The sequence below is a fragment of the Triticum aestivum genome, chromosome 3D (assembly GCF_018294505.1).
Source record: "Triticum aestivum cultivar Chinese Spring chromosome 3D, IWGSC CS RefSeq v2.1, whole genome shotgun sequence".
Lineage (NCBI taxonomy): Eukaryota > Viridiplantae > Streptophyta > Magnoliopsida > Poales > Poaceae > Triticum > Triticum aestivum.
Window position 1 is genome coordinate 417,251,482 of NC_057802.1, and position 23,609 is coordinate 417,275,090.

A 23,609-nucleotide genomic window follows, 5' to 3' on the forward strand; every position below is an offset into this window, starting at 1 on the left:
GCCTCAGAGAGCCGCCCCATCTGCTCGCTCAAGACTCACAGACGGGCCTCGGCGGCGGTCACGATCTCCGGGAAGGTCCAGGCCACCTGCGGGTCAGTCCCGGAGCCGACGACCCCATGTGGGTCGCGCTGAAAGCGGACCGCCTCCTCCGCCAGCTGACACGTCTCCGGGAAGGCCCCTGTAAAAAAGAGAAGCAAGTCAGAAGAAAAGTCACCAAGAACAAGAAGTCGGAGTCCCAACCCGGCAACAACAAAACCAAAGGAAAGCACTTCCTGGAGAAGGACTCTTCCAGGTGCTGCGCTTCGAGCAACGTACCACGCCGCTCCCGGGCGATGGTGCGGTCACGCTCCTGGAGCGACTTCTCCAGATCGGCGACCTTGGCAAGGGCCGCCTTCGGCTCGGCGTCCTTGTCTTCGGCCGCCTTCACGGCCTCTTCATGGCGCCGGGTCTCCCCCTGCCGGGTCTCCTCCGCCGTGGCCACCAGCGTCTTCAGGCGCTCCACCTCGGCCAGGCGCTACACCCAGTGGGTGCGCTGGCGCGCCCGCACAAAGAAGAAGCAATGAAAAAAGAAAAAGCAGAATGCAATGGGAAACTTACAAACACGGCGCGCTCCAGCTCCTGCATCACCTCGACCTCGGCCTGGGCGAAGGCCTGGATCAGGTCCGCCCGCCCTCGCAGGCGCCGGGTCACGGCAGCCATCGCCGCCTCCTCCTGGGTTGGAGGCCCAAACAAGACCTCGCCGGTCCTGCTCCGCGTCGGCTGCGACCCGGTGGACCGACGACCCCCCGGCCTGAGCACTAGGGCGTGCTCCCCGCCGGCCGCCTCCCCTGAGGTCGGCACCCTCTCCGCCGCTTTCTCCAGCGCCCTCTCCGGCACCAACGCTGGATCGGTGGGCGGAGTGACTTGCGGCTCCACCACCGGTGGCGCCTCGCTCGTCGGCATCCGAGCCACCCCCTCCGGCGCCGCCCACGACGCCTCCCCCAAGACGGCGTCATCGCCGCCTCCGTCGGCTCCCGCCTGCTCGACCACGTCAGTCCGCGGCGGGGTGTCGTCCCCAACGACCACGACCTCCCGGTCGAGGTCCATCACGTCCGCACGACCGCCTTGGTCGTGCTCCCACTCCGACGACGGCACAAAGACCGTCGCCGCCGCCACCGTCCCTGCCGGCATCTTCGGCCACGCCGGCTCCTTGCCGGCTCGCGCCCACGTCGCCGCGGCGCTAACCCAGGCCCCGGTCGATGCCGCCTCCAGCTCCGCCTTGGCCCGGTTCCGGTCCCACCAGGCCAGGCCTTCAGTGTCGGCCGGGTCCAGACCGAGATCCGGACCCGCCCGCGCCTCCTCCTCCTCGTCCCGATCGACGGTGTCGTACCGGATCCTCCGGAACGCGGTGCCCTTGACGAACGCCGCATCCGCTGCCGCCAGCACCAGCAAGATCGGCGACCTGAAACCCAAGACAAACTAAATACAGGCCAAGCAAAGCCGCTCGGCAACTCGGTTCAAGCCAAAAAGAAACTCACCCCGGCACCACCGGAATGGCGGGCCTTGCCGCCCTCTCTGGCGGTGCGGCATGCCTCCTCTTGGCAGGCGGCTTCGCAGCCCCGGCTGGGTCCGCCGCGCGCTTCGCGGTCGGGGCCGCAGCGCAATGCTGTCCTTCCCGTTCGGCCGCCTCGCCGTCGGCGCCCCCCGAGATGACCCAGCTCCGGCCGCACCGCCGCCTTCTCTCCACCCGGCGCCGCTACATCAACGGCTCACGTCAGCACCGACAATGTCGTCCCACGACCGGCAACTCAAGAAGAAAACACAAGACTTACCGACTCGGCGCCCTGCGCCCGCATCGGCGGTCGCCTCCTCCTCTCCGTCGTGGGCCTCGGGCTCCTCCGAGGCGACGCGCACCACCTGCGCCCGCGCCCGGTCGTAAAGATGCCAGATGGCGTTCAGAAGCACCTCCCGCGTCGCGTCAGGGCGGATAAGAAGATAAGCGGCAGCGAAATACGGAGACCAAGGACTCACCATCGGTGCCGGGTTCATGCGGCTGTACGGGGGTTTCTCGAACTGCCAGTCATCCCGCTGGTTGGCCTTGGAGATGTCGTTAACCCGGTGCGCGACCTGGTCCGCCGCCAGCCGCAAGTTCGCCATGCGGTTGGGGTCCTGAAGACCGGTCATCTGACCGATGAGGTGGCTGCGCTGCTGCAGCGGCAGCACTCGGCGGACGATGAAGGCAGTGATGAGGTCAGTGCCGGTGAGCCCCTCCCGCTCCTTCATCACCGACACCCGCTCGCACAGGTTAAGCACCTCCTGCGATGGATGCTTGGGGTAGTACCACCAGTTCTGCTTCTCCCTCGGCGGCGAGTTGACGAAGGGCGGCAAGTTGATGTTGTCCGCGCCGAGGTTGCGGACGTAGAAGAAAGAATTCTGCCACTTCTTGGCAGAATCCTCCAGCGGCATCTTCGGGCAGTCAGCGCCCGAACGCTTGGAGATGACGGTGGCGCCACACTCGGACATCTCCCCGGCCTTCGGGCCCTGCTGCTTCAGGGAGAAGAAGCGTACCCAGAGGTCGATCGAAGGCTCGACCCCCAGGTACCCCTTGCAGAGGGTGACGAAGCCCGACAGCTGCACGATGGCGCTAGCGCCCAGATGATGGGGCTGGAGCCCAACTCCAAGAAGTCGCCGAAGAAGCCGCTCGCGGGAAGCCCGCACCCGCGCTTGAAGGGCGGGAAGAAGATGACGCGCTCCGTGCCCTCAGGCCGCGGCTCCCGCTCGCCCTGCGGAAGGCGCGTGGCGACCTCCGTCGCCCCCGTTAGGCGCCTGGTGGTGCGGAGGTAAGTGATGTCGTCAAGGGTGACGGTCGAGCCCATCCACGAGCCCGACGGCAGCGCCATCGACAAAGACACAAAAGAAGGAAGAGGAAGGTGGCTACAAAGCTCTGCTCAAAGCAACGAGCGTCGCGGTGTCGGCGATCAAGGAGGGAAGACGAAGGCAGGGGCGTGAGCGAGAATGATTTCCGCCGCCCCCTCCTCACCCCAATTTATAAGCCACGATTCGAAATGTGGGGGAGTGGGATCGTTTGCGCTCGCCTTTCCCACTTCCCCGCAATAACTGCGCACGTGCGCGCACAATAACTGCCTCGAGAATGGCAACCGACTTGCGAACGCCGCAATAAATCCGCGCGCGTGGGCCGAGGGCGCGCGGCCGCGGGCCCCAGCGCGTCGCCCTGTCCCGTCGCGCGCGTGGCCTGTCAGGCCCCTCCGGCTCCAAGACGCCATGTGGCGCCCGCGCGAAGCCCAAAAGATTGCCTCAAAGATTCGGTGGACTCCTTGGTTTCCCGCCGCTGCTGGGATGCCGTGATCCGTCTTCCGGAAGCCGGCACACGGTGGGCGTTGTCGGACCCGGCGGTCACAAAATTCACCGCCTTCAAAGGGGGAAACTGTGAAGGCCCTCCCATCCAAAGACGGCGGACCTTCACAGCTTCGGGGACTACTGTTGGGGGGATGAGCCCTGAGCACGCAATGGAACCCAGATCCTTCTCAAAAACAACAGGGCCAGCATCGCCCCTCAATCCGGCTCGCGCTTGGCCGGGTCGCTCGACCCGGCCAAGCCCCTCGACCAGGCCTTATCCTCGACCCGGCCGGACTCCTCAACTCGGCCCCAACAACCAACTCAAGACTTCTCCAACAAGCCAGCTCCCCCCTTGGCATGTTATCCAACCCGGCCAAGGGTCAGCGACCATCCCATCCCAGCCGTACGATGGGACGAGTCTCCACCAACTGATGACCGAAGCCACAGTACCCCGCCCATGCCTCTGGTCAGCCGAGCGAGGCAACAGTGCCCCCCACCTACCCACTGACCAGGGCCGGCGTGGCAACAGTGCACCCGTCATCACCCGTGACGCCAGCAAGTGGCGACCTGACGGAGCGCCACTGTAGCCGACTCAACCCGGCCACTCCCTGACGATCGACAAGACGGCGCACAGTGCCCCCATACCCGGCGGGTCCCGCGCCTGGGGAACCCGGCGAGGCCTGGTACCCGGCGGGCCCCAGCACCGGGTTCCTATACACTGACGACCCGGCCGGCGCACAGTGCCCCCCGTACCCGGCGAGTCCCGCGCCTGGGGATCCCGGCGAGGCCTGGTACCCGGCGGGCCCCAGCACCGGGTTCCTAGACACTAACGACCCGGCCCTACGGCCTTGTATCATTACCATTGTACCCCTGGGGGGTTGATCTATAAACCCCCCCCCCCCCCGAGCCCTCATGCATAGGGGCAACTCCATCACTCGCACAGGCGATCACTCACACACACACCTAGCAAGCAACACCCGAGGAGAGGGAGCCGCCTAAGCCTTGGCCAGCCTCCCTTCTTCCTCCACACAGCTCTAGGAGCAACCCTGTACTGTTACATATAAACCACAGACGGCAGGACTAGGGGTGTTATCTCTCCGGAGAGCCCCGAACCTGGGTATGTCTTGCGTCTCGCGCTCGCTCATGCCGACCTCGCCTCTGGAGCCCACCATTGCCCTCGAGCCTCCTCCTCTCTTTAGCCATCTCTTAGCATCTGCCGTGCGCCCACCATGACACATCCTAACACTTATGCATGTTGATGACTTAGATGTGCAACACACGAAGTAACGTATATCTTCAATTAATGAAGACTTACCCTCTAAGTGTGAATACATTAATTTGGAAATTGACTTCGGAGCGCCATGATAATTGTGCGACGTGTCTGGGTCTAATACTTCCTATACGGTGGGTAACGCCACCACCAAACTTTCTTGAAGATTTTCATTTGGCGTCATGATTGCATTATCTTCATATTTGGTTTGTCTTCAACACTGATCTGACTTCAGAGTTTATCTACGCAATGTTGATTTGGTCTTTACAGATATATCTATATATAAATATGTGTCCTGTCCTCTACAACATTCACTTATAGCTATGTTTTCAAACTTGCTGTCGGTGTCAAAACCGGCCGATCTCGGGTAGGGGGTCCCGAACTATGCGTCTGAGGATCGAAGGTAACAGGACACTAAGGGAACACAATGTTTACCCAGGTTCGGGCCCTCTTAATGGAGGTAAAACCCTACTTCCCGCTTGATTGACTTCGATGAGTATAGGGGTTACAAGAGTTGATCTACCTCGAGATCGTGATGGCTAAACCCTAGATGTCTAGCCTATATGAATTCTGATAGCCTCTACAAACTAAACCCTCTTGTTTATACAGACATCGGAGGGGCCTAGGGTTGTACAGAGTCGGTTTACAAAGGAAGGAAACTATACATCCGGGCGCCAAACTTGCTATCCACGCAAAGGAGAGTCCTATCCGGACACGGGGGAAGGCCTTCTACCTTGTATCTTGATGGCCCATCAGTCCGGCCCATATCACATAGCCCGGACACCCGAGGACCCCTTAATCCAGGACTCCCCAGTAGTCCCTGAACCGGTCTTCAATGACGATGTGTTCGGCATGCAAATTATCTTCGGCATTACGAGGCGGGTTCCTCCTCCGAATACTTCAAAGCAATCTTCCGAATAAAAGTACTATTTCCGGCTCTGTATAACAGTCACAACCCTCAACCACAAAGGCAAAATACTTAATCAGAATAATGTCTATCAACTGACAACCTTTTCGGCGAAACGCCACATCTAGTATCTTTATAATTTTGAACCATTTTTAGGTATCCCACTTCGCGTTTCAAGGCGCAGCCTCTATTGACACGTCTTGTCAAAGCAGAGGTCGTGTCCACTTATCCCGGGATCCTCATCAATATGGGTCTGGGTAATCCAACCGTGCCATCCGCATAACCCCTTGGGAACAGGCGAGTTTTAAGGCTCGAGGGGGCGCTTGATATTCACTGCCTATATAAGTGGATAAAGATCCATCTTTTTACCCCACGCCCTCTTCCTTCTCCTATTTCCCTAACCTCAAGCTCCAGCGCCCAAGCTTCAATCTTTCCCACCGCCACCAACCTCTCCAGCAATGTCCGGATCCGGCTCACAGGGCAAGTGGGTGGCCTCCTCCATCACGGAGAAGGACGTCAAGGAGCTCCGGGAGGCGGGATACCTGACTACGGACGTCGCGCACAGGCTCCCTGCCAAGAAGCAAGTCATCACCACTCCGGAGCCTGGAGAAAGGGTTGTGTTCATCCCCCACTTCCTCCGCAGGCTAGGGTTTCCTCTCCACCCCTTTGTCCGCGGCCTCATGTTCTACTATGGGCTAGATTTTCATGATCTAGCCCCAGATTCCTTCCTCCATATCTCGGCATTTATCGTCGTGTGCGAGGCACTTCTCCGCATCCCCCCACACTTCGGCCTATGGCTCAAGGTCTTTAACGTGAAGCCGAAGGTGGTTGATGGACAGCATGCGGACTGCGGCGGCGCCATGGTGAGCAAACTCCCCAACACCACTTGGCCTAAAGGGGCTTTCATGGAAACCGTCAAGGTGTGGCAGCAGGAGTGGTTCTACATCACCGAACCCCGCGGCGCCAGATGGGCGGCCGCTCCTGAATTCAGATCCGGGCCCCCTATGCGGCTCGCGGCATGGACTAACAAGGGTCTGGACTGGGAGTCGGCCGCGGAAGTGAGGACGCTACAAAAGCGCATCAAAAATATGATAGGCAAGAACACCAGTCTCACTAACGTGATTCAGGTGATGCTCTTCTGCCGGATATTCCCCTGCCAAATCCGGCCTCTCCACATGTGGGAGTTCAATCCGGAAAGTCCGCGGACCCCTTTGGCACAACGCACGAAGAGATCTAGAAGATGCTCTTCAAAGCCCAGAAGATGTGGCCACAGAAGACCGATGACATCGGCCTCGACAGCGCGAATCCGGCCACTTCGGTAAGTATCTTGTTTTCGAACATAATTTCGGTTCATAACTCAAAGGGTATACTAAGTTTTCCATTCCGCATTCAGGGCTGGACAGCGAAGATGGAGCAGATCAAGTGTCCGGCTCCGCTACCTGAAGACCCAGCCACTCCTCTGCTAACGAGGATGCTGGTCCCAGTGTTGTATCAGGCGCCAGAGAATAAGGCCAAGAAGAAGATCAAGGAGACCAAGGGCGGCCTCCGCCATAAAGGTACTTCGGACGCAGTGTCCGGAGAGACTGAAGCTCTCTCCTCCCACGAGGGAGGTGCATACGAAGAGGAGGAGGAGGAGGCAGAAAGAGATTCTCCCCTTAAGGGGAGGAAGAAGAGAAGGGCAGCCTCCGCAGCCCCGGAGGCGGAGGCATCCAAGAGGGGGAAGATATCTCTCTCGGATGGTTCATATTCGGATGCCGAAGCCATCCCCAAGCGGTGCCCCAGGCCGAAGCCCCTGGCCACATTGTAAGTATCCAAGGATACCTCATATATATCCGGTCTTTTATGTTCTCTACATAACATATTATGTTGTGTGTTTCAGTCCGGCCCTCGACCTCCCCCCACCATCGTCATCTGAGGGGAACTCTCTGGCACCGGAGATGGTGGAGAGCGAGACGCCTCCGCGAGCCTCTCCGCCAACCACCGTGGATGACATTGAGGTTTTGTCCTGAAGGGCCTCTCCAGGCCACGGAGAGGTGAGGGAGGCCGCCAAGATGGCGCCAGAGGGTAATGCCTCGGCTGCCGGGAACATGGGGGGTGCAACCCCCATGGAGACTGGCAACGGGGGCCCTGACCAGTCCGGCCCCCGACCGAACACTATTCCGGAGACCCATGTGGCTCCGGAATTTGCGAGCAACCCCCTTCAAAGGAGGGGGAGCGCCAACTCCGACGATGATCTCCACTAATCCAGAGGCGCCGAATACTCTGATGGAGGCGCTGTGGCGTGCTGCCATTGTGGAGGAGCACCGCACCCTGATGGGTGTGGTGGTTGAGAAGGTTCAGTCCGCCAAGAGCGGGCTGAACGAAGCCTTCACCGGCCTGCTAACAGCCTTAGCCGCTTATCATATGAAAAAATATGCCCGTATAGAGATAGTCGCCCATGAGACTCTGTTCGATTTTGAAAAATGGCCGAACAGAGGATCAAGCAATAATCGCAGGAGGTAACGTACTTTGTCTATTGGATAAACAGGCTTCCCTATTGGTGGCGACCGCCCAGGCCGCTGAAGTTTCCAAACTCAAGCGAAAGCTGAAGCTGGCCGATGATGATATCGACCCATTAACAAGCGGTTCGATGAGGCGCAAGGTATGTTGAAAAGATTGTTTACATGCCAGAAGTGATATGAAAATGCGGAGTTTAACCTCATGCGCTGCCATGATTATGATTGCAGGCAGTGCGGCCGAGGTCGAGACCCTCAAGAGCGCACTTGCCCAAGCCAAGGAGCAGGCAAGGGCGAGCAAAGCGGCTACAGATTTAAAGACCAAACAGGTCGCCCGCCGCCAGCATGAGGAGAGGGTGACTGAGGTAGAGCAGGAGCTCAAGGATGCCATCGACAAGTGCGAAGCCTTGGAGGAGAAGAGTGTGGCCCAAGCGGTCGATCTCGCCAAGGCTCTCCAGGAGGCCAAGGAGGCGCGGACCAAGTCCTGGGCTGCTCGTGAGGAGATCCGGCAGGCCAAACAGATAGCGGCTGGTAAGCCCTTTCTTTTATAGAGTATATTTGGCGATCAAAGATATGCCTTGCTCACTCGGCTGCGGAGTTCTCCAGACGCATTTGCGGATCTTCCGAAGAGTGCTGCCGATGCCGTGGAATTCTTCCGGGCCCAGGAGGGGCACACGACGGAGAAGCTCTTCTAGTCACAGTTTCTGGCGCCGGAGCATCTGGCGTTATTAAAGAACCAGATGAAGCAATGGGCGGAGCTGCATAGGATGTCCGGATTGGCCATGAAGGACGTCATAGTCCGGCTATGGCCAACCGAACCCATTCCTAGCAGCTACTTTGGCCTGATGCAGCGACTCCCCGACGCACTGCCCCGAATGGAAGCTGTGAAGCGCTCGGCGTGCATAGAGGGTGCGCAGATGGCCTTTGCTCGTGTCAAGATGCACTGGGCAAAGATGAAGGCCACCGTCGTGGCGACTGAGGGCCCACCCGAAGGCAAGGACGACCACAAGCTGGAGCGGCATTTTGACGACGTCCTGGAGGGTGCCCGATTAGTAGAGGGCCAGTGCTCAAAGGATATCATGTTTGAGTGAATGTATCCGAGTTGTCCAGGTGTTGTTTTATGAACCAAGGCTTTGTAATATATTTATGCCTTTATCTGAAATTACTTTCCTCCTGTGCGGCAGTTTTTTGTTTTTTATTATGAAAGTTTGCCAGTCGTCGGCTTCAGCCCCCATGTAGATCTTACGGGGGTGTTTGGGATAATGCGCGATCACACTTGACCCAACGTCTTGGTCCGTAAAGGAGGTGTCTACATAGCGAACCAGGCAATCAGACTATGCGGCTTTATCACTTTCACTTAGCCATAGGAGTTTGACAGTGGGACTAAGTACTAGCCCCTGGTGCATATGCGGCTATCCGAACTGGGATGCCTTAGACGCGTGACGGGACGAAGCCTAGTCCTTCGTATAATACAGAAGAAATCGCAAGAGATTGATAACAAGTCGCTGAATCGCCGACCAGCTCTCGCGCATCATGACAGTCAGTTTTCGGCTTTCTCTACTGAGGTGTTTGACCGGACGAACCAGAAACACAATCGCAGTAGTTCTCCCTTTACTACCCTAGCCGAACAAGCGGAATGTAAGGTAGTAATCACAGGAGCCGGGCAACCCAACTATTGACCAAAGACATGATTCGGAGCCGATGCATATAATGCCAAATTCGGGATGCCGAAGCATACTCTAAAAGTGTTCAGACTTTTTGAGAATATATGGGGCCGAATAGAGCCCCTGGTACATAGATCGTACCAAAGTATAAATGGCAATCTAACGCAAAGAGGGAATACAGATTATGAAATAAACGATTACCAAACAAGGGTTGGTAAAAACTGTTCCCATTATAATCTGATTGATACGTCAAAACGTGCTATTACAGATAATGCCATAAACATCAAGTCTATTTTACATGCCAAGAATTTGTTAACAAGGGGAAGCTGCATACAGGGTCGAAAGAAAAGGTAGTCTTGAAGATCTCATGGACATCATGCCGCACGTCTGCGCCGCTTTAGCCTTGGTGCAAGATCCTTTTAGAGGAGCAATCATCAATGAAAGGGGCTTTAGGAAAGGGCCCTTGCACGACCATGAAGTTATTGGGTTTTAACGAACCTGTAATATGAGAGGTAAAAGGAAAAGGAAAAAGGTTTAAGGTCCGAATAGGGTCAAGCCGCACTATGAACCTCATCCGCAATATGCCTCCGTCGTTACCCAAGGTATTTTAAGTGTGTAGTTATGCACACGCAGTATATATGCCACGGTTAGATGGGGCGATTGACGGAGGCGGAACCGCTAGTCCAGCTCTGGATTGACCAAGCCGTCGTTCTGTAGTGTAGGCCGGACTCGTTTGATAGTGTCCAAAGGCTTGATGGCCGATGAAGTGTTCGGCTTGATGAGGCCGCTCTGTACCTCGGCTGCAAGGGTCGCGGTGTGCTCCTCAGTATGGAGGGAGCGCTCCATGTTTCCATTAACTGTAATAACGCCACGGGGTCCAAGCATTTTGATCTTTAAATAAGCATAATGCAGGAATGCATTGAAGCGGGCGAAGGCGGTACGTCCGAGCAGTGCGTGATAACCACTACGGAAGGGGACGGTGTCGAAGATCAAGTCTTCGCTTTGGAAGTTGTCCAGCGAATCGAAGACTACTTCCAATGTTAATGAACCCGTGCAGCGGGCTTCGACGCCGGGTATCACTCCTTTAAAGGTGGTGTTACTAGGCTTGATTCTTGATGGGTCAATATCCATTTTACGGACAGTGTCTTGATAAATCAGGTTAAGACTGCTGCCGCCGTCAATAAGGACTCGAGTGAGATGGAATCCATCGATAATTGGATCGAGGACCAGAGCTGCCGAACCTCCATGACGGATACTGGTCGGGTGGTCCATGCGATTGAAGGTGATCGGATAAGCCGACCACGGGTTGCATTTAGGGGCGACGAGCTCTATGGCGTAGACGTCCCTCAGCGCGCGTTTGCGCTCCCTCTTAGAGATATGGGTGACATAGATCATATTCACTGTTTTCACCTCGGGGGGAAATTTCTTTTGTCCCCCTGTGTTCGGTGGGCGGGGCTCCTCATTGTCCTTGCTTGGTGGCCCTTTCCCCTTATGTTCGGTATTTAACTTACCGGCCTGTTTAAAGACCCAATAGTTTCTCTTGGAATGATTGGCAGGCTTGTCAGTGGTGCCATGAATCTGGCAAGGCCGATCGAGTATTTTGTCCAAATTGGACAGACCATCTTTATTTCCTTTGAATGGCTTCTTACGCTGACCGGATTTAGAGCCACTGAATCCGGCGTTAACCGTTGTGTCTTCAGTTTCTCCATTGTTGTTTCGACGCTTGTGTTTGTTGCGTCGTGGCCTGCCGTTGCCATCTCTGGCTTCGGAGGTGCCAGGTTCGCTGGTACTGTTGCTTCTACGAGCCAACCAGTTGTCTTCTCCCGCACAGAAGCGGGTCATGAGTTTGGTAAGAGCTGCCATGGACTTTGGCTTTTCCTGACCGAGGTGTCTGGCGAGCCACTCGTCGCAGACGCTATGTTTAAAGGCCGCAAGGGCTTCGGCGTCCGGACAGTCGACAATTTGGTTCTTTTTAATTAAGAACCTAGTCCAGAGTTTGCGAGCTAACTCTCTGGGTTGCTGGACTATATGACTAAGGTCATCGGCATCCGGAGGCCGGACATAGGTACCTTGGAAGTTGTCACGAAATGCATCCTCCAAATCCTCCCAGCTGCCGATAGAGTTCTTTGGGAGGCTATTTAACCAGTGTTGTGTTGGTCCTTTTAGCTTTAGGGGGAGGTATTTAATGGCGTGGAGATCGTCACCGCGAGCCATGTGAATATGGAGAAGAAAGTCTTCAATCCATATCGCGGGATATGTCGTTCCGTCGTATGATTCAATGTTCACGGGTTTAAACCCTTCTGAGAACTGGTGCTGCATTACCTCATCGGTGAAGCATAAGGGGTGTGCGGCGCCTCTGTATCGGGCGATGTCACGATGGAGTTCGGACAACATCCGTGTTCGGTTTCCAGCCCTGGTGAGATTATGCTTATCGCACCGGGCTTGATGGCCGTCATCTCGCGTTGGAGCACGTCCCCTTGATCCATAGATTGATCTGGCCTGACCAGCTCTATTGTCCAGGTCCTGGCATAAGTCATAGGTGTAGCCCGGAGCCGCTACCTCCTTGCCTCGACGGTGAGTTGGTGCAGGCTGGTGTTCGGCATAAGTAGCCGCTTTTTATCACCCACGTGGTGGTCGGTCTAGTTCATCAGCACGATTATATCTTGACGGTATTGGCTCTAAGGCCTCGTCATCGAATTGTGGCAGTAGCCGACGCTTCGGATAGCTCTTTGTTGGGCGCTCGAGGCACGTACTCCTCGGCAGCTAGGACCTGGGTCCATCTGTCGTTGACGTATCCTGTTCGGCTTGAAGCTGTTGATGTATCTTTTTTAGGCTCCTCGCAGTTGCGATGAGCTATCGCTTAAAGCGCTCTTATTCGAGGGGTTCCTCTGGCATGATGAAGTCTTCGTTGCTGAGGCTGACATCCTCCTCGGAGATCGGGAGATAGTTACTATCCTTCGAATCCTCATTCCCGACTGGCTCATCGGGGTTAACTTGTCCCTCCTCCCATTCATCCTGCTCGGACGCAGGCTCGGCGGGGTCTTGGGGATCTTCGGCATTGTCCGGAGTATTGTTGTCTCCGGTGCCGGTGTTGCTTTCCTTTTCATGGCGCAATTTTGAGCGGCGCCGTTGACGTCGACGTTTCGTTGGTGCCTCGATGGGCTTATCCTCGCTTGGATCCTTTCTGCCGTCGTCGTCATCCTTTTTAGGTGTATCCACCATATACACATCATATGTGGAGGTGGCCGTCCAACGCCCGGTAAAGGGTGGGTCTTGGCCTGGTTTGTCTCCGGCATCGTCGTCCATGCCGTCAATGTTTTCGGAGGCGTAGTCGAGCATGTCGGTTAAGTCTTCGACAGTGGCTACCAAGTGGGTGGTGGATGGGATGCAAAATTCCCTGTGCTCAGCCCCTAGTTCGGGCTGGGCGTGGTTCGGAAGCGATACTTCCATAATGGTGAGGGACCGCACTAAGTCCAAGGCCTCGCTTAAGAGCGAAGGCCGGACGGGGAACCGAGGATCTGCGGGGCTGGGCATGGCAGATTTTACCAGGTTGTGCTTACTAGACACAGACCTTGAGAGTTCAGAGTTGGCATCTAGAGGTGAGTTCGGCTCTTCGATGATGGGGAGAGTCCTGCCTGACTCCAGGCTCGCCGAAGACATAGTTGCCTCTGGGTCTCTGTAAAAGAGCTCCGTAGTAGGAGAGAGTCCGGTGGGTTTCAAACACCTATCTTCGGATGAAGTGATCTGCTCTGGATCTAAGGCCAGGGCAGGGATGATAGTTGGTCTTTGAGCGGTGCCTGATGACGGATCCGATGGGTTTCCTTCTTGGAGATGAGGAATAGTGGTCGAGGCCGTGAACCCTTCGAAGATCAAGTCTCCTCGGATGTTGGCGATGTAATTCAGGCTCCCAAATCTGATCTGATGACCAGGGGCGTAGCTGTCGATCTTTTCAAGGTTACCAAATGAATTGGCACGCAGAGCGAAGCCGCCGAACACAAAAAGTTGACCGGGGAGGAAGGTTTCCCCGGGAACAGCATCGTTGTTGATGATCGAACGAGCCATCGAACCTTATGCCGACGACACAGTGGAACTCTCAATGAAAGCACCAATGTCGGTGTCAAAATCGGCCGATCTCAGGTAGGGGGACCCGAACTATGTGTTTGAGGATCGAAGGTAACAGGAGACAAAGGGAACACGATGTTTACCCAGGTTCGGGCCTTCTTAATGGAGGTAAAACCCTACTTCCTGCTTGATTGACTTCGATGAGTATAGGGGTTACAAGAGTTGATCTACCTCGAGATCGTAATGGCTAAACCCTAGATTTCTAGCCTATATGAATTCTGATAGCCTCTACAGACTAAACCCTCCAGTTTATATAGGCACCAGAGGGGCCTAGGGTTGTACAGAGTCGGTTTACAGAGGAAGGAAACTATACATCCTGACGCCCAACTTGCCATCCACGCAAAGGAGAGTCCTATCCGGACACGGGGGAAGGCCTTCTACCTTGTATCTTGATGGCCCATCAGTCCGGCCCATATCATATAGCCGGACACCCGAGGACCCCTTAATCCAGGACTCCCTCACTTGCAGTTTTCTGAACTAAGTGAATGTGATCGGACCCTAACCCCTTCTGTGCTTCTTCCTCAAACTCTATCTATCCAGTCATATGCATTCTATTGACACGTGTCGAATGTCTTCACTGCGTCCTTGTCAGCTGAAGATACAGAGACACATTTAAAACTGTTTTTAATGACATATCTCTCTTTTGCCTGGATATCGGAGAAGCCGGAACGACCACCCAACAAACCAGGCGCGCGTGGGAACATGGAACAACTCTCAATAAGTTGCATGCATGCCACGCGTCCATCAGATGTGAACCACTAGGGGCACCTGCGTAATTGCGTTGTGCAGCCCTTCTCCTTATAAATACACACCCACGCAGTTATTATCTCCTCTTCCACCTTGCCATCTCGCTCAAACCCTAGCGCCACTACTAGCTCGCGTTGACGCCGGAGACGAAGCACTTAGCTGCCGCGACCTCTTCGACGTCGTCCTCACGCCGGCCGCGGACCTCGTCTTCTCCGCCGCCACCAAAGGTGTCTTTCGTCGCCAAGTTAGGGCATGGGAGATTGGACTGCTCGCCATCCGTTCTGCCCCATCTAGCAGTTCTTCAAGTGGTAAATAAACTCTCTTTTTATCACTTTTTCGATCTGTCAAATCCGTCCACTTCACCCAAAAGTGGTTTCTAAACTTCCAAATCTGGATCTTTCTGTTTCTGAATCTCATATCTTGCCAAGAATATTCACTTATGCTTCACAACTAGTTAGATTCCTCACTTGTACTTATTCATGATTTCGTACAAATCTGGAACCTACTCACTTCAAATAAGTGAATGTCTTCGCACTATGAGGTCAATGTCTTCAAACTGATTTATCTTCAAAATCTTCTGAGAATGCATATGACCTCTTCCCCTTCCCTCGCATCTCTAATGCTGTCACAGGTACATGTCCGTGGGAGAATCCCTTGGTTCTCACAATATGCATTCATTTGTAGAATACTTGCAGCGTCACATTGAATCTCCTGAAGCCAGTTCTTGGTTGACAAGTCGTCGGAAGCCTTTCACTGTTCTGAAGCCTCTCTGTCTGAACATTATGGCTTCTGAAAAATCAGCAAGGGAAGGTGGCAGACAGTGCCATGGAAATACTGCTCTGGATCTGCCCCAGGATCTCTATGAACAATACAAGACTGATCTAGAGGAAACCTATGGACAGCGCAAGACCCGAATCCAGTGGATCAGAAGATATTGGGAAGAAAAATGGTTCAAGTATAACTTCGTCACTCCTGAGTATGCTGATAAGAATGCTATCAAGCGCCCATGGGGTGATATTCTTTACAAGAATCTGCCACCCAAGACGAAGTCTGAAGCTATTGCTCAAGGCTTCTATCCGTGCATGGTTCGAGGGCCTCAGCCTGGAAATGCCGACCCGTCATCTCTTTGATGGTGTCGTGACGATGATCTCTTCAAGCGCAACTTTCAGTTTGCAAAGGAGTCGGCTGCCAAGAACAAGAAGGCATCCGTACTTGACTTCAACCCTGGTCCATCTGCTCCAAGGTCTGATGGCACACGGGACGCCAATCCCAATGTCATCGGCCCCTTCAATAGCTTCAACGGGCTTCTCTCCCATATTGTCGCCCAGAGGGCCACAGTAGATCAGTCTGCCGATGATGCAGACTTTGGGGATGCTCCTGCACCACCGAAGCAGCAGAAGAAGAAGTCAAAAGCTTCCAAGCCCTCTGCTGCTCCAAAAGCTTCGACTGTGAAGCCATTGAAGACTACACCTCCTGAACCAAGTGTGCAGTCTGAAGACTTATCTCGTGTCTCCAAGAAGACCAAGAGGCCCAAGAAGATTTCTGGGCATGACCTTACTCCTGCTGCCGTTCTGCGCAATGAAGACAATACCATCGATCTGTCAAGTGATGAAGATCTTGGAGATGAAGCTCTAGAAATGTTGATCAAGAGCAAGCAAGAGGTTGGGATCTTCCAAGAGCTGCCTCAGTTTGATGCTGACATACTGAACAACTTCATTGATGAATGGTTTGAAGACCAAAGCATCAACATTGACGATCTGCAGCTGCCTGTGGACATCAGCGTCACTTTTCACGATGCCATTGCCAATGAACTTGCCTTGGCTCAGAGAATCGTTGAGCTGAAGAACAAGATAGACTATGAGAAGGCACATTTCAAGAAGAACATTGAAAAGCTCAGTGTTGCTGATGTGCAAATATTCAAGCAAATGATGAATGACCTCAAGGCCGAATTGAACAAGAAGCGTGAAGAAGCCAAAGGCTCACGCGAGCGCATGAAGTACTATGCGCAGAAATGTGTGCAACCACACAATGAAGCTGAGAAGAGAAAAGCACTTGGGCGTCCTAGCATCGACCCCAAGATGGCTGCCAAGAAAACCAAGAAGTCCACTGAAGCTGAACCAAAATCTTCAAGGCAGGGCCAACCAAGCATTGTCTTCCCTGCCAGCATGACTGGCTCGAAGCCAAAGGTCCCCTCAGCAGCTTCTGAGCAGAAGAAGACAAGGCAAGCTAAAGCCGAAGCCAGGAAGAGGAAGATCAAGACTCCTCTGAGGCTGCTCCCTCCACGAAGTAATTGAAGACCAAAGCTTCAAAGTCTTCAAGAAAAGAGCGTGCGACTGCCCAAGTACTGCTGAATGTCAAGCCAATCTCTGTTGCTCCACCTGACAACTGCGAGCGCCGATTTGTGATTCATGAGCCTGCTTCCACAGAGGCTCCAGAAAGTGAAGAGATTCCAGCTGTTGACCCCAACGCAGCTGAAGACATTGGTCATGAAGACAATGTAAATGATGATGAAGTCCTTCCTCAGCTTGAACCCAATACGGTATCATCGCCTGCTCCCACAAGCAATGAACTCGTTAGCATTGGTCGTCCCTTGATGCCAGTTGCTCAAGATGATTCGTGGGTAGAGCACCAACAAGACACCCCCCAGCAAGATGAGATCCCCCGTACTCCACCAACTCAAGTCACCACTCCGGTGCATGATAATGATTACATGGAACAGACCACTCCCTCACCAAAGCCGTCACCAGCATTCCGCAGGCTTCGCAAAGGCCTCCGGCCTCAGGTAGCCATGTCAAGCATTCTAGAAGAGGATTTGCAACACACAAGCTCAGTAACACGTCAAGTGTTTCCTGAAGCCATCCCATCTGTATCTGCTTCTGAGTCTGAAGCTAAAGCTGCTGAAGACATTCTTGCTGCATCAGCCGAAGAAGAAAAAGAAGAAGAGAAAGAAGAAGAGAGAGAAGCTACTCCCCTGCCAGTGATCCAGTCCAACCCGAAGAGAATGTGATCGTGCCCGACCCTCCAGTTGTTGATGAGATGGAAGTTGAAAACAATGAGGCTGCCACCACCAACACTACTGAAGCCAATGACACTGTCATGGCTGAAGACAATGTGCAGCCCAAAGCCAATGCTGCAACTGACACCATCGTGCAGCCAATGACTTCAGAAGATGCCGTTCCTCCACCAAGGCCTCATACAATGGAACGCGCGTTCAATCAAAGTGGCGAGCTTGTCACAGTCAAATGGCCTATCATGGTTCCACCCACTGCTCCCGGCCCTCAATATGATTATCACGTGGAGCAGAGGCCTCAGGTTCAGAAGCCAAAGCCAAGATTGCCAAGGCTTCCAAGTGCTGTACTCAGGGCTCGTTCAGTGTGCTCACTTTCGGAGAGCACAACACTTTCTTTGACAGCGCCAAGAACCCGTACATGAAGCCCAAGATATTCTCTGAAGGGTTTTGGAGCCATCAGCAGCGAAGCTACTACTCCTACATCTTATACAACCAGAACTGGGTTTTTCCTCATAAGCGTCTGGATTGTGATGCTATGGCTGGGCTGCCATGCCTTGAGGAGGCACTTGACTGTTTCCGGGATGTTGGGATGCTCCCATTTGTGACTGACAAGGAGCACTAGAACGAAGAACTTCTGCTACAGTTCTATGCCACATTGCATATTCGAGGCTACAACAGGGATCCGAAGACTTGGATCCTTGAGTGGATGACAGGTGACATTCATCATGAAGCCAAAGCTCAGGACATCATTGAGCTTACTTCCTTGCCCACTCCAGGTGAGTTGTATGAACCTGGTTGTCAGCTTCATCAGATTGAACTGCAGAGCATATTCCAGAAGCCAGAGCCCAACATGAGCCAGATGTTGAGCATGATGAATCCATTGCCCCATGACGCCGAATACCCCAAGGAATTCTTTGTTAAGGACCTTGAGTACTTGCCGCACACAGTTTATCACATTCTGAGGCATACTCTCTGGCCAATCAAAGGAAATTCATCTGAAGCTAAACTCGAAGGCGCCATGAAAACATTGGTTTTCTATATTATCAATGGCATCAGATTCAACACTCAGGATTTCTTCATCAGACAACTTGCAGCCTCTGGAATTGATCTTTTTGGTCTGAAGTTTTATGCTCCATGGGTGATGCGTTTGATTAAGCTTCATTCAACCATCAACTATCAACCTTCAGCGCGCAACCATGTTGAATTTCTGCCTGATGTTGATATGTCCATTGAAGCCATCTACCCTGAGCCAGCAAAGAAGCCACTCCACCTTCAAAATGCAGAACTCCAAAGCTTCACGCAGCCAATTGAAGGCATTCATGTGCCGAATTCTGCTACACCTGCTTATCCTTTGGCTGGCAACTTGCCTCTACCGCACCGTGCCAATACTGAAGCCACTGCCAGCACCATTGCTCAAAGGCCTCAGAAGCATCCCCGTGTCCTCAACGAACATGAGCCTCTGGTTTCTCTAAATCAAAAGCAGGATAGGCATCATGACTGGCTGAAGCATCAAATGCAGAGTCTATTGGTGGATGTTAATTGCATTCGCAACTTGGCCACCAAGAACTCATTCGTCGCGCATGAAGCCTGTCGGCGGTCCTGGAAGAGCCTCACATTGCTCAGCTCTGAAGATGATCTTCGCGAAGATGGCTTCACCGAGAGCTTCAAGTTTGACTCCAGGCCTCCGCAATCTGCAAGTTGGCGTCGCACACCTTCAATTGAAGATTCTGAACATTCGTCTTCGGCTGCAACTGTTGTTGTGAGAGTCGTCGATGAAGAAGATGATGCCACTTCCCCAACTCTGGCTACACTGCACCACGATTCTGATTCAGGCCCATCTGCACCACCCAACTCCAACGTCTACGCTGCTCCGACATCTTCTCCAACTGGGAACGAGTAGATCCTCTATGTCTTCAAACCTTGTTGGTCCTTACTGACAGAATGGGGAGAAGCATATGAGGTTGATAGTCTTCAAACGGGTCCATATGGGGTGCTTGCATTATTTTTGCTAAGTTATTACAACTCTCATTTTGAAACTATTTGGCTCTTGAGTTGTAACACATAAACTTGATGGTCATCTGCTACTTTGTGATGCGATGATAAATTCTGCATGAAGTCATTCTGTAGACGCCCATTTCTCATTATGCATGTCATTATCTTCGTTATTCTTATATATGCATGATCTTCACAAGTTGAAGAGGATCTCCACAAAGTAAAACCTGCCATGTGCATTTGCATTCAAAAGCAAACTACTTATATGCACATCTTCAGGGGGAGCCTTTTGTAACTTTTGAAGACAATGACTTTGATCTTTAACTTTCACATACTTTTATCCCCGTTGACAACTTCAACCAGTTTGTCATCAATCACCAAAAGGGGGAGATTGTAAGTGCATCTAGTGCCACCCCTAGTTGGTTTTGGAGTATTGACGACAAACTTGGTTGAGGGACTAATGTGTTTGTGAGAATTGCAGGATAACACAGGTAGTAGTCCCTCATTGATTCGGTTTACCTACCAGAGATGACCCCTAAAAATGTGTGAAGACATTGAAGACAATGGTGGTTCGTGTAGACAGTCACGATGAAGATTATGACATGTGAAGACATTCACTTGAAGACTATGGAGTGCGAAGACATAGTTGTTTCGTAGTTTCCTTTTCTTCTTTATTGAGTCATAGGAACCACCGTACTGTTAAGTGGGGTCCAAGTGAACAAATTCAGAGTGACTGATGTGATGCTCAACAAAAATCCTATGTCTTCGAGCGAAGACAATGAGAGCAAATCTTATCCAGAGCTGGATTAGTCAGCTTTACTTGTAGCCCAAGTAAAGTTGTCGCGTGTGTTTGAAATCCGATTGTTGGACATGTGTCAGTTCCCTAGTGATCCAGGGTCATTTCAGACATATCAGGTCGGGTTGCCTCCTGGCTATAAATAGCCCACCCCCTACAACATAAATTAGTGGCTGCTCAGAGTTAGTGCACGGCTTTTGTCGTTTGAGAGAAACCCACCTCCGAAGCCTTTGAGAGAGAGATCCTTGTGAGGACAAAGCCCAAAAACACCCAGAGCCAAAGAGTGTTAGGCATCACTGAAGTCTTTCTGTCCGCGTGACCTGAAGACTTGGTACACTTGAGGACTGTGAATCCTCCAGCCGGTTAGGCGTCGCGTTCTGAGCATCCAAGAGTCATTGTGGATCGCCGGTGAACGAAGTCTGTAAAGGTTTGGAAGTCTACCTTGAAGACTTACCAGAGTGATTGGGCGAGGACTGGGTGTCCTTAGCTCAAGGGGAATAAGGTGAAGACGCGGTCTTCTGAGTTCAATCTCAGACTCCCTAACCAGACATACAGTTGTCATAGCAACTAGAACTGGTCTACCAAATCCTTGTCTTCGTCAAGCAACTGGTTTTATCCCTCTCTCACCTTTACTTTACTGTTTGTCTTCATGAAGTCATTGCTTGCCTGTCTGATTTGTTTGACTTCACTGTGTGAAGACTATTACCTGTTTGGCTTCATACTGTCTTCCATCCTAATCCATACTACCTAGCTGCTGATAGTCTTCGTACTTTCACTACATTGCTTACTTGACTATGGCTTGTCTAGTGTAGTCTATCTTTCGCTGCATATCAATAGGTTCATTGCATCTATTTGTCTTTAAAGACCTCATGTTTTGAAGACTTTCATAGAAATCACCTATTCACCTCCCTCTAGTCGATAACTAGCACTTTCACTAGCCCCCCCCTCCCCACGTCGCCTCTCTGGCGGCTCGGGGGCAACCCTAGCCGCCGCACCTTCCCCCGCTGCCACCCCCTCCCCCGCCGCGCCGCCACCAGAGGCCCAGCCGGCGAAGCGCGTGATACCTCTCCAATGTATCTATAATTTTTGATTGTTCCATGTTGTTATATTATCATTCTGGATGTTTTACAATCATTTTATAGCAACTTTATATCATTTTTTGGGACTAACCTATTGACATAGTGCCTAGTGCCAGTTGCTATTTTTTGCTTGTTTTTTACTTCGCAGAATATTAGTACCAAACGGAATCCAAACGCAGCGAAACTTTTTGGAGATTTTTTCTGGACTAGAAGACACCCAGTGGGCCAAACAAGTACCAGAGGGGAGGCCCGTGGGGAGCACAACCCACCAGGGCGCGCCCAGGGGGTGTGCCCCCTACGGAGACCCTCTGCACCGCCTCTTCACCCTATAAATTCCCAAATATTTCAGAAACCCTAGGGGAGTTGGCAAAACACAATTCCAGCTGTCGCAAGTTCCAGAACCACGAGATCTAATCTAACACCATCACGGAGGGGTTCATCATCCTCATTGATGCCTCTCCGATGATGCGTGAGTAGTCCACCATAGACCTACTGGTCCGTAGGCAGTAGCTAGATGGCTTCCTCTCTCTCTATCTCTCTCTCTCTCTCTTTTGATTCTCAATACAATGGTCTCTTGGAGATCTATTTGATGTAACTCTTTTTGCGGTGTGTTTGTTGGGATCCAATGAACTTTGAGTTTATGATCAGATCTATATCCATGAATATTATTTGAGTCTTCTCTGATATTTTATATGCATGATTATTTATAGCCTCGTACTTCTTCTTCGAATCTTTGATTTAGTTAGGCCAACTAGATCATTTTTTCTTGCCATGGGAAGAGGTGCTTTGTGATGGATTCGATCTTGCGGTGTTCTTTCCCAGTGACAGAGGGGGCAGCAAGACACGCATGTATCATTGCTATTAAGGATAACAAGATGTGGGCTATTCCTACATGAATAGATCTCATCTACATCATGTCATCATTGTTATTGCATTACTCCATTTTACTATGAACTTAATACACCAGGTGCATGCTGGATAGCGGTCGATATGTGGAGTAATAGTAGTAGATGTAGGCAGGAGTCGGTCTACTAATCTTGGACATGATGCCTATATATTGATCATTGCCTTGGATATCGTCACAATTATTCAATCTTCTATCAGTTGCCCAACAGTAATTTGTTTACCCACCGTGTGCTATTTCTCGAGAGAAGCCACTAGTGAAATCTACGGCCCCCGGGTCTATTCTTTATCATATTTGCTTTGTGAACTATTTTATTTGCTTTTGTTTTCAGATCTATTATTCCAAAAACCCAAAAATACCTTGCTGCACTTTTTTATTACTTATTTTATTTCGCGTTTTATCAAGAGCTATTTATCCAATCTACCACAATTATTCTCCCGTCAACTTGACAATTTCTGGCGCCGTTACCCAGTAGGGATTGACAACCCCTCATACGCGTCAGGTTGCAAGTATTTGTTCTTCGTGTGCAGGTACCGTTTACATAGTGTTGCTTGGTTCTCCTACTAGATTGATACCTTGATTTCACAACTGAGGGAAATACCTACCGTAGCTATACTGCATCATCCCTTCCACTTTGGGGAAATACCGATGCAGTTTCAAGTGACATCAGCGTGTGCTGGTACCAGTGAAGGCGGCGGCGAGGCCTTTCCCTCGGCGCCGTGGCCTCCTATCACCGGCCAGGCCTCCCACGCAATTCGGCCACCGCCAGCGGCTGCTGCTTGCGCCGGTGTGGATCTGGCCGTCCCGCCCCTCCCCCCTCCCCCCTCGCCTCCCTCCCCTCTGGTCAGCCGACTGCTACCTGTGCTTGGCGTCAGCGAAGCTTTCTGTCCCCTCCTGCTCTCCGTCAAATCTGGCCGAGCTAGACACAGGGCCTCCTCGGCCGCCTCGGACCCTCCCACCTCTCCTATGGTGGTTTCACATCGGCGGTTGTCTTCGCCGAGCTTCGGTCATGGCTACGGGACTACAGCCACGTTTAGTTACTGGTGGTGCTCCCCAGCGGCGGCTACTCTTGCAGCGGGCCGGCCTGGCGGCAAGGCGGGCGTTTGAGACCCACGGTGGGCCTTCTGCCAAGGCAGCTCTAGCCACGGCAGCCCTGGACCGCGTTCTTCGGTATAGTCGGCTTGCCATTGTCCTCTATCGGTGCTTTTCTGGTCCCCGGCGCTTTAGAGGTTGCATGCTCCAACCTCTTCAGTTTGTCGGTGTCCTGATGGCCGCGGCTCCGACGGT